Genomic DNA, 15,953 nt, shown 5'->3' with positions numbered 1-15,953 from the left:
AGGCGTATAGTAGAGATGCCGATGGAGTGACCCAAACGTACACCCCCCCCAAAAAATCCCTTCAGGTAAATAAACCCTTCAGGAACCAGGTTTAACTGGGGAAACCATCCTCTTTTGGTTGGTTGGGTAGGATTTGTTGTGAGAAGTAGAACGGTCCGTGAAATGATGGGACTGGAAGACTGCGTTATACGGTGTCTGAAATGCAGTGTCGAGTTGGCATGGTTGCAGCTCTGATGCTGAAGGAGTATCCGGAGAACAGCAGGACAGTGATAGTTTGTCTCAGATGGAGACATTTGTGAGGAGACGGAACCAGAGCCGGTGATGAATAGTGGATCAGATGGAGAGGAATGTTGAGATTGTCTGGGGTGTAGGAAGTATTTATTTATTTATTTATTTCACCTTTATTTAACCAGGTAGGCAAGTTGAGAACAAGTTCTCATTTACAATTGTGACCTGGCCAAGATAAAGCAAAGCAGTTTGACACATACAACGACACAGAGTTACACATGGAGTAAAACAAACATACAGTCAATAATACAGTATAAACAAGTCTATATACGATGTGAGAAAATGAGGTGAGATAAGGGAGGTAAAGGCAAAAAAAAGGCCATGGTGGCAAAGTAAGTTCAATATAGCAAGTAAAACACTGGAATGGTAGATTTGCAGTGGAAGAATGTGCAAAGTAGAAATAAAAATAATAGGGTGCAAAGGAGCAAAATAAATAAATTAATTAAATACAGTAGGGAAAGAGGTAGTTGTTTTGGCTAAATTATAGGTGGGCTATGTACAGGTGCAGTAATCTGTGAGCTGCTCTGACAGTTGGTGCTTAAAGCTCATTCGGCCGCCTTTCGTTCCAGTACTCTGCTGCCTGTGACTGGAACGAATTGCAAAAATCGCTGAAGTTGGAGACTTTTATCTCCCTCACCAACTTCAAACATCAGCTATCTGAGCAGCTAACCGATCGCTGCAGCTGTACATAATCTATTGGTAAATAGCACACCCATTTTCACCTACCTCATCCCCACAGTTTTTATTTATTTACTTTTCTGCTCTTTTGCACACAAATATCTCTACCTGTACATGATCATCTGATCATTTATCACTCCAGTGTTAATCTGCAATATTGTAATTATTCGCCTACCTCCTCATGCCTTTTGCACACATTGTATATAGACTACCCATTTTTTTTCTACTGTGTTATTGACTTGTTAATTGTTTATTCCATGTGTAACTCTGTGTTGTCTGTTCACTCTGCTATGCTTTATCTTGGCAGGGTCACAATTGTAAATGAGAACCTGTTCTCAACTAGCCTACCTGGTTAAATAAAGGTGTTCTCAACTAGCCTACCTGGTTAAATAAAGGTGTTCTCAACTAGCCTACCTGGTTAAATAAAGGTGTTCTCAACTAGCCTACCTGGTTAAATAAAGGTGTTCTCAACTAGCCTACCTGGTTAAATAAAGGTGTTCTCAACTAGCCTACCTGGTTAAATAAAGGTGTTCTCAACTAGCCTACCTGGTTAAATAAAGGTGTTCTCAACTAGCCTACCTGGTTAAATAAAGGTGTTCTCAACCAGGCTACCTGGTTAAATAAAGGTGTTCTCAACTAGCCTACCTGGTTAAATAAAGGTGTTCTCAACTAGCCTACCTGGTTAAATAAAGGTGTTCTCAACTAGCCTACCTGGTTAAATAAAGGTGTTCTCAACCAGCCTACCTGGTTAAATAAAGGTGTTCTCAACTCAAGCCTACCTGGTTAAATAAAGGTGTTCTCAACTAGCCTACCTGGTTAAATAAAGGTGTTCTCAACTAGCCTACCTGGTTAAATAAAGGTGTTCTCAACCAGCCTACCTGGTTAAATAAAGGTGTTCTCAACTAGCCTACCTGGTTAAATAAAAAGGTGTTCTCAACTAGCCTACCTGGTTAAATAAAGGTGTTCTCAACTAGCCTACCTGGTTAAATAAAGGTGTTCTCAACTAGCCTACCTGGTTAAATAAAGGTGTTCTCAACTAGCCTACCTGGTTAAATAAAGGTGTTCTCAACCAGCCTACCTGGTTAAATAAAGGTGTTCTCAACTAGCCTACCTGGTTAAATAAAGGTGAAATAAAAATAAAAATAAATAAAAAGCTAATGAGGGAGATAAGTGTTTCCAGTTTCAGAGATGTTTGTAGTTCGTTCCAGTCATTGGCAGCAGAGAACTGGAAGGAGAGGCGGCCAAAGAAAGAATTGGTTTTGGGGGTGACTAGAGAGATGTACCTGCTGGAGCGTGTGCTACAGGTGGGTGATGCTATGGTAACCAGCGAGCTGAGATAAGGGGGGACTTTACCTAGCAGGGTATGTGAGTGGTTTGTAAGGGCTGAGGGTAGATGGTAACCAGAACAGTGTGCGGTGGTTCTGCCAAACTGATCGGTTTACTGTGTTTGATGGTGAAGGGATCTTCGTCAAGGATGCTGATGTCTCACTTGAAATAAAATGCAAAACACCCCCCAAAAAATAACAAAATAAATCTTAGCATGGGGAGACTGCAATGGAGATGTAATCTGGTCTCATCTGGATGCAGCCAGACAGGATGTAAAAGGTCGATGGGCTGGCGTCGAAGGAAGACTCTGGAAAGGCTGGGCTGTGACAAGCTGATGAAGACTTGAACAGAGGCAGTTGTTTCACTGATCTAGGAGAGGGTCTCAGCTGGTAAGACCAGGGGTTGAACTGATACAGCAGGAGGCACGTAACTGACTGAGCTGGCTGGGATGTGAGAGTTCATTGTGAGAGTTCATTGCTGGTAGGGATGGAAGGTAAGATACTGTGGAAGTGGCAGTCACAGAACCAGCGGGACCATAGGTGGAGAGGTAGTCACTGGCAGAGAGAGAGGGGGTGAGCCACTGCCGGAGTGTCAAATGGGTGTTGGAGGCAAACAAACTAGGTTGGGGGGGGGGGTGAATCAGGGGCCACTGGTGTTGGGGCAGACAGGATGGGATGGACAACTGGCATGCGATGACACCCTGCAGGCAAAGAGGCTACATTACAGCTGTCAAGAGTGCCCCAGTACATGCAGATATTCCACTGCAAGAGCCTGGAGGCAGTGAAAGACAGATTGTTTCGCCATGGCCAGATCCATATCGATGGAGTGGTAGTCTTCCAATGCCTAGCGGCAAGAAGGCCAAAGACAGAGCCGGAGTGACCGGAGGTAGGGAGATGTTGTCACTGGCAGAGAGAGGCTAGCGGGACCTTGTAGGATCTGCTGGCGAAGCAAGGAAGAGACAGGATGCAAATTGAAGTGGAGTCTGTTTGGTGGAGGAAGAGCCAGAGGCAGCCGTCAAGAGGGAATGGTAGGAAGGCAGGGCTGAGGCCAGCAGGGAAAATTAAGATTTATTTAACTAGGCAGTCAGTTAAGAACAAATTCTTATTTACAATGATGGCCTATTAGTGAACAGTGGGTTAACTGCCTTGTTCAGGGGCAGAATGACAGATTTTTTTACCTTGTCAGCTCGGTGATTCGATCCAGCAACCTTTTGGTAACTGGCCCAATGCTCTAACAGCTAAGCTACTTGCCGCCCGGTAGCCTAGTGGTTAGAGCTCAGTAGGCTCACTGAAGTAGGCTCTGTGAGGAACAGGGGCTGAGCCACAGCTGGAAAAGAGAGGCACGTATAGCTGGCTTAGAAATCTTTGCTTGCAGAGAAGGTGAGGCACTGCATTGGTGGCGGTCATAAGGCCAGTGGGACCAGAGGTGGAGAGGGGGAGGATGTGTCACCATGGGAGCAGCGGCCTTGGACTAGTGGGGCCTGAGAAAAGAGAAGGGGTGAGCCACTGCATGGGGCCAGAGGGACCTGAGAAGGGGAATGCTGCTAGGTAGCCAGGAGGCCAGAGGTGAAGACTGGAACAGAGGAAGTAGGTTCACGGAATTGGGACAGTACCAGGGGTTGGACCATTGTGGGCACTTAAGAGTCAGTGGAAAAGATTGAGATCATTACTGGAAGAGAGAAGGGGGAGACTGCAGTGGTGGCAGCGGTACCTGTGATGGTGACGACAGAGATGGTGGCATTGCTTCGCGTTCTTAGGAAACTATGCAGTATGTTTTTTATGTATTATTTTTTACACTGTTACCCCAGGAAATCATAAGTATCATTACATACAGCAGGGAGGAACTATTGTTCATAACATACAGGAACTCAAGTCCTTTTGTTCACCTGAGCTAGAATTCCTTACAATCAAATGCCAAGACAATCTACCAATTATCTACCAAGATAATTCTCTTCGATTCTAATCACAACCGTGTACATCCACCCCAAGCAGACACATACGGCCCTGAAATGACTTCATTGGACTCTATGTAAACTGGAAACATATCCTGAGACTGCATTTATTGTAGCTGGGGATTTTAACACGGCTAATCTGAAAACAAGACTCCCTAAATTTTAATCAGCATAGCGAATGAGCAACGCGGGCTTGCAAAATTCTGGATCATTGCTCCTCTAACTTCCGCGACGCATACAAAAACTCCAGCACCCTCCTTTCGGCAAATCTGACCACGACTCCATTTTGTTGCTCCCAGCATATAGACAGACACTAAAAACCGGAAACACCCGTGCTCAGGTCTGTTCAATGCTGGTCCGACCAATCTGATTCCACGCTTCAATATTTAACGCTTCAAGATTGCTTTGATCACGTGAACTGGGATATGTTCCGGATAGCATCGGACAACAACATTGATGTATACGCTGATTCAGTGAGCGAGTTTATTAGCAAGTGCATCGGTGATGTTGTACCCACAGTGACTTTTAAAATCTTCCCCAACCCTAAACCGTGGATTGCTGGCAACATTCATGCAAAACTGAAAGCGCGAACCACTGCATTTAATCAGGGCAAGACAACCGGAAACATGACCGAAGACAAACAACCAGTGTAGCTTTTCCCTCCACAGGGCAATAGAACAAGCTAAGTGTCAGTATAGAGACAAAGCAGAGTCGCAAGTCAATGACTCAGACACGAGAGGTATGTGGCGGGTCTTACAGTCAATCACGGATTACATTGATAAAACCAGCCCCGTCGCGGACACCGACGCCTTGCTCCCAGACAAACTGAACAACCTCTTTGCTCACTTTGAGGACAATACAGTGCCACTGACACGGCCCGTAGCAAAACCTGTGGGCTCTCCATCACCGCAGCCAACATGAGTAAAACATTTCAACGTGTTGCAAGGCTGCCGGCCCAGACGGCATCCCTAGCCGCGTCCTCAGCGCATGAGCAGACCAGCTGGCCTGTGCGTTTACGGACATATTGAATCAATCCCTATCCCAGTCTGCTGTTCCCACATGCTTCAAGAGGGCCACCATTGTTCCTGTTCCCAAGAAAGCGAAGGTAACTGAGCTAAACGACTATTGCCCCGTAGCACTCACTTCTGTCATCATGAAATGCTTTGAGAGACTAGTCAAGGATCATATCACCTCCACCCTACCTGACACCCTAGACCCAATTCAATTTGCTTACCGCCCCAATAGGTCCACAGACGATGCAATCACAATTACACTGCCCTAACCCATCTGGACAAGAGGAATACCTACATAACAATGCTGTCCGTCGATTACAGCTCAGCATTTAACAGCATAGTACCCTCCAAACTCGTCATTAAGCTCCAGACCCTGGGTCTCGACCCCGCCCAAATGGGTCCTGGTCTTTCACGGGTTGCCCCCAGGTGGTGAGGGTGGGAACCAACATCTTCCCCCCGCTGATCATCAACACTGTAGTCCCTGTTCACCAATGACTGTGTGGCCATGTACGCCTCCAACTCAATCATCAAGTTTTCAGATGACAGTGGTAGGCTTGATTACCAACAACGACGAGACAGGGAGGATGTGAGGGCCCTCGGAGTGTGGTGTCAGGAAAATAACCTCACACTCAACGTCAACAAAGCAAAGGAGATGATTGTGGACTTCAGGAAACAGCAGAGGGAGCACTCCCCCTATCCACATCGACGGGACAGTATTGGAGAAGGTAGAAAGTTAAGTTCCTCAGCGTACACATCACGGACAAACTGAAATGGTCCACCCACAGACAGTGGTGAAGAAGGCGCAAAAGCGGCTCTTCAACATCAGGAGGCTGAAGAAATGTGGCTTGTCACCGAAAACAAACTTTTACAGATGCACAAATGAGAGTAGAGGTCGACCGATTATGATTTTTCAACGCCGATACCGATTATTGGAGGATCAAAAAAGCCGATAGGTTAAATCGGCCAATTTTTATTTTATTTGTAATAATGACAATTACAACAACACTGAATGAACACTTATTTTAACTTAATATAATACATCAATACAATCAATTTAGCCTCAAGTAGATAATGAAACATGTTCAATTTGGTTTAAATAATGCAAAAAGAAAGTGTTGGAGAAGTAAAAGTGCAATATGTGCTATGTTAGAAAGCTAACGTTTCAGTTCCTTGCTCAGAACATGAGACCATATGAAAGCTGGTGGTTTTCCTTCAATATTCCCAGGTAAGAAGATTTAGGTTGTAGTTTTTATAGGAATATTTCCCTCTATACCATTTGTATTTCATTAACCTTTGACTATTGGATGCTCTTATAGGCACTTTAGTATTGCCAGTGTAACAGGATAGTTCCGTCCCTCTCCTCGCTCCTCCCTGGGCTCGAACCAGAAACACAACGACAACAGCCACAATCGAAGCAGCGTTACTCATGCAGAGCAAGGGGAACAACTACTAGAAGGCTCAGAGCGAGTGACGTTTGAAACGCTATTAGCGCACGCTAACTAGCCAACCATTTCACTTCAGTTACACCAGCCTCATCTCGGGAGTTGATAAACTTGAAGTCATAAACAGCGCAATGCTTGACGCACAACGAAGAGCTGCTGGCAAAACGCACTAAAGTGCTGTTTGAATGAATGTTTACGTGCCTGCTTCTGCCTACCACCGCTCAGTCAGATACTTGTATGCTCAGTCAGATTATATGCAACGCAGGACACGCTAGACAACATCTAGTAATATCATCAACCATGTGTAGTTATGATTGATTGTTTTTATAAGAAGTTTAATGCTAGCTAGCAACTTACCTTGGCTTACTGCATTTGCGTAACAGGCATTCTCCTTGTGCAGTGCAATGAGAGAGAGGCAGGTCATTATTGCGTTGGACTAGTTAACTGTAAAGTTGCAAGATTGGATCCCCCGAGCGGACAAGGTGAAAATCTGTCGTTCTGCCCCTGAACAAGGCAGTTAACCCACCATTCCTAGGCCATCATTGAAAATAAGAATGTGTTCTTAATTGACTTGCCTAGTTAAATAAAGGTATAAAAAAAAGAAGCAAATGGGCGCCCAAAAATACAGATTTCCGATCGGCCATTCCGATTAATCGGTCGACCTCTACTTGAGAGCATCCTCTATCACCACCTGGTACGGCAACTGCTCTGCCCACAACCGTAAGGATCTCCAGAGGGTAGTGAGGTCTGCACAACGCATCACCGGGGGCAAACTACCTGCTCTCCAGGACACCTACACCACCCGATGTCACAGCAAGGCTAAAAAGATCATCAAGGACAACAACCACCCGAGCCACTGACTATTCACCCCACTATCATCCAGAAGGCGAGGTCAGTACAGGTGCATCAAAGCTGGGACCGAGAGACTGAAAATCATCTTCTATCTATATAGCTTCTAACAAACTCAAATCTCTAGAGACTTTAATAATTAAAATTGGATGTAATAAATGTATCACTAGTCACTTTAAACACTTTATATAATATTTACATACCCTACATTACTCTTCTTGTAACACTCGTCTGAAGAAAAGGACCAAAGCGCAGCACGTGTTCATGATCATTTATTCAAACTGAACACTGACACAAAATAACAACGTGGAACAAAAACGAAACAGTTCTGTCTGGTGCAGACACAAAACAGAAAACAACTACCCACAAACCTAGGTGGGAAAAGGCTACCTAAGTATGATTCTCAATCAGAGACAATGATAGACAGCTGCCTCTGATTGAGAACCACACCCGGCAAAACACAAAAAAATAGAAAACAGAAATAAAGAAACTAGAAAGCCTCTATGGCCAGGCCGTGACACTTCTCATATGTATATACTGTACTCTATACCATCTACTGCATCTTGCCAATGCCGTTTGACCATCGCTCATCCGTATATTTATATGTACATATTCTTATTCATCCCTTTACACTTGTGTGTATAAGGTAGTTGTTGTGAAATTGTTACTTTGCAGAGCAGTTACTTTGCAGAGCAGTGTCACATGATGGGAAAAGAGCCAAAGGCTGTAAGGATGGAGCAGGCAGAAAACCAGTTTCACCACCAGCAGAGAGCATGAGATGGGACTAGAGGAAGCAGTACGCTAAGAGAGATAGGTCATTGCTGTGTGTGTGTGTGTGTGTGAGAGAGAGAGTGAGAGTGAGAGACTGGGGCAGTGAGAGAGCAGAAGGGGACATGTCCCAGAGACTGGGGCAGTGAGAGAGCAGAAGGGGACATGTCCCAGAGATTGGGGCAGTGAGAGAGGAGAACGGGACATGTACCAGAGACTGGGGCAGTGAGAGAGCAGAACGGGACATGTGCAAGAGAGAGAAAGCCGGCCTGCTGGACATCTGGCAGTCTCTATGGGGGTTTCACAGGGTTCAGTTCTCGGGCCGACTCTCTTCTCTGTATACATCAATGATGTTGCTCTTGCTGCTGGTGATTCTCTAATCCACCTCTACGCAGACATTTACATTTACATTTAAGTCATTTAGCAGACGCTCTTATCCAGAGCGACTTACAAATTGGTGCGTTCACCTTAAGACATCCAGTGGAACAGCCACTTTACAATAGTGCATCTAAATCTTTTAAGGGGGGTGAGAAGGATGACTTTATCCTATCCTAGGTATTCCTTAAAGAGGTGGGGTTTCAGGTGTCTCCGGAAGGTGGTGATTGACTCCGCTGTCCTGGCGTCGTGAGGGAGTTTGTTCCACCATTGGGGGGCCAGAGCAGCGAACAGTTTTGACTGGGCTGCGCGGGAACTGTACTTCCTCAGTGGTAGGGAGGCGAGCAGGCCAGAGGTGGATGAACGCAGTGCCCTTGTTTGGGTGTAGGGCCTGATCAGAGCCTGGAGGTACTGAGGTGCCGTTCCCCTCACAGCTCCGTAGGCAAGCACCATGGTCTTGTAGCGGATGCGAGCTTCAACTGGAAGCCAGTGGAGAGAGCGGAGGAGCGGGGTGACGTGAGAGAACTTGGGAAGGTTGAACACCAGACGGGCTGCGGCGTTCTGGATGAGTTTAGGGGTTTAATGTAGGGGTTTAATGGCACAGGCAGGGAGCCCAGCCAACAGCGAGTTGCAGTAATCCAGACGGGAGATGACAAGTGCCTGGATTAGGACCTGCGCCGCTTCCTGTGTGAGGCAGGGTCGTACTCTGCGGACGACACCGTTCTTTATACTTCTGGCCCTTCTTTGGACACTGTGTTAACTAACCTCTAGATGAGCTTCAATGCCATACAACTCTCCTTCCGTGGCCTCCAACAGTTCTTAAATGCATGTAAAATTAAGTGCATGCTCTTCAACCGCTCGTCCAGCATCACTACTCTGGACGGTTCTGACTTAGGTATTTGTAGTTGTCCACGTATTCTAGGTGTCTGGTTAGACTGTTAACTCTCCTTCCAGACTCAAATTAAATATCTTCAATCCAAAATTAAATAAAGAATCGGCTTCCTATTTCGCAACAAAGCATCCTTCACTCATGCTGCCAAACATACCCTAGTAAAACTGACCATCCTACCGATCCTCGACGATGTAATTTACAAAATAGCCTCCAACACTCTACTCAGCAAATTGGATGCAGTTTATCACAGTGCCATCCGTTTTGTCACCAAAGCCCCATATACTACCCACCATTGCGCCCTGTACCCTCTCGTTGGCTGACCCTCACTTCATACTCGTCGCCAAACCCACTGGCTCCAGGTCATCTTCAAGTCTCTGCTAGGCGAAGCCCCGCCTTATCTCAGCTCGCTGGTCACCACAGCAGCAACCACCCGTAGCACGCGCTCCAGCAGGTATATCTCACTGGTCACCCCCAAATCCAATTCTTCCTTTGGCTGCCTCTCCTTACAGTTCTCTGCTGCCAATGACTGGAACGAAATACAAAAATCACTGAAGCTGGAGACTCATATCTCCCTCACTAGCTTTAAGCACGAGCTGTCAGAGCAGTTCACAGATCACTGCACCTGTACATAGCCCATCCAACTACCTCATCCCCATACTGTATTTATTTATCTTGCTCCTTTGCACCCCAGTATCTCTACTTGCACATTCATCTTCTGCACATTCTACCATTCCAGTGTTTAATTGCTATATTGTAATTACTTCACCACCATGGCCTTTTTATTGCCTTATACCTCTCTTATCCTACCTCATTTACACATGCTGTATATAGATCTTTCTACTGCATTATTGACTATGTTTGTTTATTCCATGTGTAACTCTGTGTTGTTGTATGTGTCGAACTGCATTGCTTCATCTTGGCCAGGTCACAGTTACAAATGAGAACTTGTTCTCAACTAGCCTACCTGGTTAAATATATTTTTTTTTATTAATCAGGGGAGAGCTGTAGCTGCAGGGACTTAGGTTGTGTTGGATGCCAAGTCGTAATCGGAGGCTGGGAGAGAAGCCCGGTCTGGAGCTGTTTTGGGACCTGGGTCTTAATCTTTGAGGCCCAATTTGAGTCTGAGTTGGTGGTGCTGGAATGAATATGCCACAGTGGAGGAAGCAGGGGATGTTGTCATGGTTGCCCTTGGATGTGTACTGTCATCATGCAGTATGATACATGGGTGGAGGTGGATAAGGTCCCGGGAGGAGGGGCAGCCACAGTCAACCGACTGGAGAGAGGTTGAAGTAGTTTATTTGAAGATTAGGGGGGGGAAGAGAGCAAAACACCAAGAGAGAACAATCATGGCTGGACGACACCATGCAAAGACATCTCTAGAGTGAGAAGGCTGGTCTGCAGGATGGCAGGATCTGGCCAACTTGCAACAAGCTGATACCGCGTCTTGGCCTGGTCACAATTGTAAATGAGAACTTGTACTCAACTTGCCTACCTGGTTAAATAAAGGTGAAATAAAAAATAAATAAAAAGTGAGGCCTGCAGTCATATGGACTGGCACACATTTAATGGCATAATGACAAGCACCAAGCTGCTTTATATCAATTACTCTTAACATGAATGGAAATGAATATGGAGTGTATTGAAAATAAATGACTGTACAGGCGATGTTTGAATAGCCGAGTGTTTGGCTGCACAACCTCATCGCCACAAGATTTCCCGTGGACCGTCGGTGAAGTAGGCCCGTGGACCGTCGGTGAAGTAGGCCCGTGGACAGTCGGTGAAGTAGGCCCGTGGACAGTCGGTGAAGTAGGCCCGTGGACAGTCGGTGAAGTAGGCCCGTGGACAGTCGGTGAAGTAGGCCCGTGGACAGTCGGTGAAGTAGGCCCGTGGACAGTCGGGAGATACACCAAGAAGAGCTCGCTGGGAATAGGCAGCAAAACTAGCCAGGTTGGCGGGGAGGAAATGTCATGAAAGCAGGCAGCATGGTGGTCCGTGATATGAGGGGAACGAGGGATACAGAGAGCCTGAAGACAGCAATTGAAAACAATGAAACTAAAGCATGCAACACCAAGAGACAAATTATTTCAACACCCAGGTTGTGAGATGAATAGAGTAGAGGTTAGTGAAGAAGACCTGAACAGAAGCAGATGCAACAAAACATTACAATTAACTTGCTAAGTGGCTAAACTTGTTCAGCAAACCTTGATAAGGCTAGTAACACAAAGCGTCCTGTGACATGCAGAACAAACAGACTTAAAGTTTGGTTGGTCAGGTTTAAGTAGGGTGGCAGTGCTGATTAAGGAGAGTGAGGACAGGTGTGGAAGCTGATTACCAATGAGTTGCAGCTGACGCTTGTTGAGGAACTGCGGTCAAGGCAACTAGTTAAAGTGTTGAAAACCAGCTTGGAGGCTGATTGGCAATTAGTAGCAACTGGTGCTTCATGAGCTCCCAGGGAGTTGCGTTCAAGGCAACAAGTTAAAGCGGTTGCATTCAAGCCTGGTATTCTCTCCTGATTTTTTGTTCATTCTTAACACAATCAAATGAATCAGAACTCCAGACTTAAAAGAGTTGTGAGAAGAAGCCTGGAAATTGATTCTACCTTTTCAAGAACCGTTGTTTTAACCATGGCTTGGATTAGTATAAACACTAGGCTATGTGTGGGTTGTATTAGTATATACACTGGGCTATGTGTGGGTTGTATTAGTATAAACACTGGGCTATGTGTGGGTTGTATTAGTATATACACTGGGCTATGTGTGGGTTGTATTAGTATAAACACTGGGCTGTGTGTGGGTTGTAAACACTGGGCTATGTGTGGGTTGTATTAGTATAAACACTGGGCTATGTGTGGGTTATATTAGTATAAACACTGGGCTGTGTGTGGGTTGTATTAGTATAAACACTGGGCTATGTGTGGGTTATATTAGTATAAACACTGGGCTATGTGTTGGGTAAACACTGGATTGGGTTATATTAGTATAAACACTGGGCTATGTGTGGGTTGTATTAGTATAAACACTGGGCTATGTGTGGGTTGTATTAGTATAAACACTGGGCTATGTGTGGGTTATATTAGTATAAACACTGGGCTATGTGTGGGTTGTAAACACTGGGCTATGTGTGGGTTGTATTAGTATAAACACTGGGCTATGTGTGGGTTGTAAACACTGGGCTATGTGTGGGTTGTATTAGTATAAACACTGGGCTATGTGTGGGTTGTATTAGTATAAACACTGGGCTATGTGTGGGTTGTATTAGTATAAACACTGGGCTATGTGTGGGTTGTATTAGTATAAACACTGGGCTATGTGTGGGTTATATTAGTATAAACACTGGGCTATGTGTGGGTTATATTAGTATAAACACTGGGCTATGTGTGGGTTGTATTAGTATATACACTGGGCTATGTGTGGGTTGTATTAGTATAAACACTGGGCTATGTGTGGGTTGTATTATTATAGACACTGGGCTATGTGTGGGTTGTATTAGTATAAACACTGGGCTATGTGTGGGTTATATTAGTATAAACACTGGGCTATGTGTGGGTTGTATTAGTATAAACACTGGGCTATGTGTGGGTTATATTAGTATAAACACTGGGCTATGTGTGGGTTATATTAGTATAAACACTGGGCTATGTGTGGGTTGTATTAGTATAAACACTGGGCTATGTGTGGGTTGTATTAGTATAAACACTGGGCTATGTGTGGGTTGTATTAGTATAAACACTGGGCTATGTGGGTTGGGTTTATATTAGTAGTATAAACACTATGTGTGGGTTATATTAGTATAGACACTGGGCTATGTGTGGGTTGTATTAGTATAAACACTGGGCTATGTGTGGGTTGTATTAGTATAAACACTGGGCTATGTGTGGGTTGTATTAGTATATACACTGGGCTTTGTGTGGGTTGTATTAGTATAAACACTGGGCTATGTGTGGGTTGTATTAGTAGTAAACACTGGGCTATGTGTGGGTTGGATTAGTATAAACACTGGGCTATGTGTGGGTTGTATTAGTATAGACACTGGGCTGTGTGTGGGTTGTAAACACTGGGCTATGTGTGAGTTGTATTAGTATATACACTTTATACACTAGTATATACATTTTAGTCACTTAGCAGATGCTCTTACCAAGACCAACGTACAGTGGTGAGTGCATACAACATTTTCATACATGTCCCCTGTGGGAATCGAACCCACAACCTTGATGTTTCAATAAAGTGCATTAAACATGAATATACTAACTACAAGTAACATTGAGGGAGGGTTTTGTGAGTCGATGCACTTGGATGATGGTAGTCAGTGAAACTTATCTAATGCACAATGACATATTGCAAATGCTTTTAGGCTAAAATGAACTTTTGACAACAAAGGTACTTTCAAAGGCACATAAAAAACATTCTGTTTTTAGACCACATGCACAACATGGATCCCTCAAAAGGTTTTCAAAAAACTCTCTGCTTGAGCAACGTTAAACACCCAACAGTTTTAGTGTGAAGTGTATGAGATCAGGTATGTTACCAATGAATATGAGTACCAGGGAGCCCTCTCAGCCTAACTTAGATGAAGGGGTGTTGTGCCAAATATATAGGAAGGAGCAGAGAGCAGCAGGCTTGGGATAGAGCAGTAGTACAGGCTCTGTCACAAATAGAAACGGCACCATGCTTCACTGGACTCAATTGTACATTGATCAAGTCTTCAATGCAACCTACACTACAGAGGGAAAAGTGTGCATTATAATCTACCTGCCCTGTAGGGAAATGGCCACTCTAAACTGGCTCTGACTGTAGCACTTAACAGCAAGAAGTCCTCTGAAGGGACTGAAACCAGCTGTCAGTGAATGGTCATACTCTCTTAGTGAACGCTGGAAGCAAGCAATGAATAACAAAAGCCAAGTGACTCTGTTGTGGCCAGTCTCACTACTGCTCACATATATGGGTTTAGGCTGTAAAAATATATATTGCTATTGCAGCAACTACACATTGAGGAGAATCTGAAACAATGGTGTTCATTATTGTTTGGGCTAAGTAAGTGTTTTCCTGAAAGAGCAGACAAACATAGTGAAGACAAAAGGCTCAAACTCATCTGAAAGTAGGCTGAATGGGTCTGTACCTATCAACTTTCAACAATTAACGTTAACTGTAGTGTAGTCATTGTACCACATATTCTACTGTAGCTAAAACGAAATACAGCAAGAAGTAATATCTTGTTGTTGTGAATCTTATAGTAATATACGTATTTCTTATTTAGAAAATAAACTAGACGTATTCTATTCTCATTATTATGACAGTATTGTTATGTAACAGGCTACCTGAAGACTTGAGTATGATTGTAACGATGAACTTGTCTCTCCCATAGGAGCGCATGTCTTGCCTTGAAGCTCACGGCTCCCATAAACTCACAGCTCTAACTCCACTCTCATCCATCCCTTAAAAAACACCATAAAAACATTACAATAAAGTATCACTACTCACCACTAAAAGCAAGGAACAGGCAGGTTTTTCCTTCGCAATGTCACGTTGTTTTCACTCCCAGTGTCAGAGAATTTAACAGTCTCTGTCGCCCCCCGAACCACCGAATGGTAGAGAGAGGAGCTTGATACCAAAGGGGTCCTTTTCTCTGTCTATCTACAGAATGAGACGACGGCATGAATAGAACATCCTTCTCGCCCTTCGTTGTAGTCTCGTGCCGATTTCTAAACTGTCCGTTGCTTTCCGGAGGAGATCACCCTTGTCTCCACTTCGGGAACCTTTCAGTCCGTCACCGAATTCGCTCTGAAAGGGATAAACACAGCGTTGATGACAATTCATCGGTTGAGTCGGCGCGTCAGGTGGCCTGTTTGACTCAGCAGCTTATTTTTTCCGTTGTAGAGCTAGAAGAGAAGAGCTCCCAACCCACTACTAGCGCTCCTAATCATTTACACCTGATCCATAAAATAGCTTGTGTCAGTCAAGTTCCTGCTGGATAGACTGCCCTGAATGTGATGTTTCCAACATCTATTCTCTAGAGTAGAGTGCACGAATTGTTTGTAGACTATTGTAGTTTAATACAAGGTGTTGAGAATGAGATAAACTAATATATTAAATTATATTAAAAAATCCAGCAGCGTGTACCATGCAAGGTAAAGGATATGTGGATTGCTCCCTTCTAAAATTGATACCACTCAAATGATAGGCAACTGCCTCATGGTGATAGGTATGCAGTAGCCAGTGATTTCAAGGGAGGTGATAGGTTCAGTATGCGGTAGCCAGTTTATTTTTTTTTTATTTAACTAGGCAAGTCAGTTAAGATCAAATTCTTATTTTCAATGATGGCTTAGGAACAGTGGGTTAACTGCCTGTTCAGGGGCAGAACGACAGATTTGTCAG

The 15,953-nt window shown here is 44.5% G+C and overlaps 1 long non-coding RNA gene across 1 annotated transcript in view; it reads right to left on the bottom strand.

The window, feature by feature from the left end:
* The window catches only part of LOC135559712 (uncharacterized), an 86,293-nt gene extending 70,821 nt beyond the window's left edge, over positions 1-15,472 (bottom strand). Inside the window, exon 1 of the long non-coding RNA XR_010458562.1 lies at positions 15,060-15,472. This is a non-coding gene — a long non-coding RNA (uncharacterized LOC135559712). The remainder of the gene's footprint in view (positions 1-15,059) is intronic.
* Positions 15,473-15,953: the final 481 nt, after the last annotated feature.

This window comes from Oncorhynchus nerka, linkage group LG14, assembly GCF_034236695.1.
Source record: "Oncorhynchus nerka isolate Pitt River linkage group LG14, Oner_Uvic_2.0, whole genome shotgun sequence".
NCBI lineage: Eukaryota > Metazoa > Chordata > Actinopteri > Salmoniformes > Salmonidae > Oncorhynchus > Oncorhynchus nerka.
The sequence above is the reverse complement of the archived record's forward strand: the minus strand, read 5'-3'. Positions and strand labels throughout refer to the sequence as shown.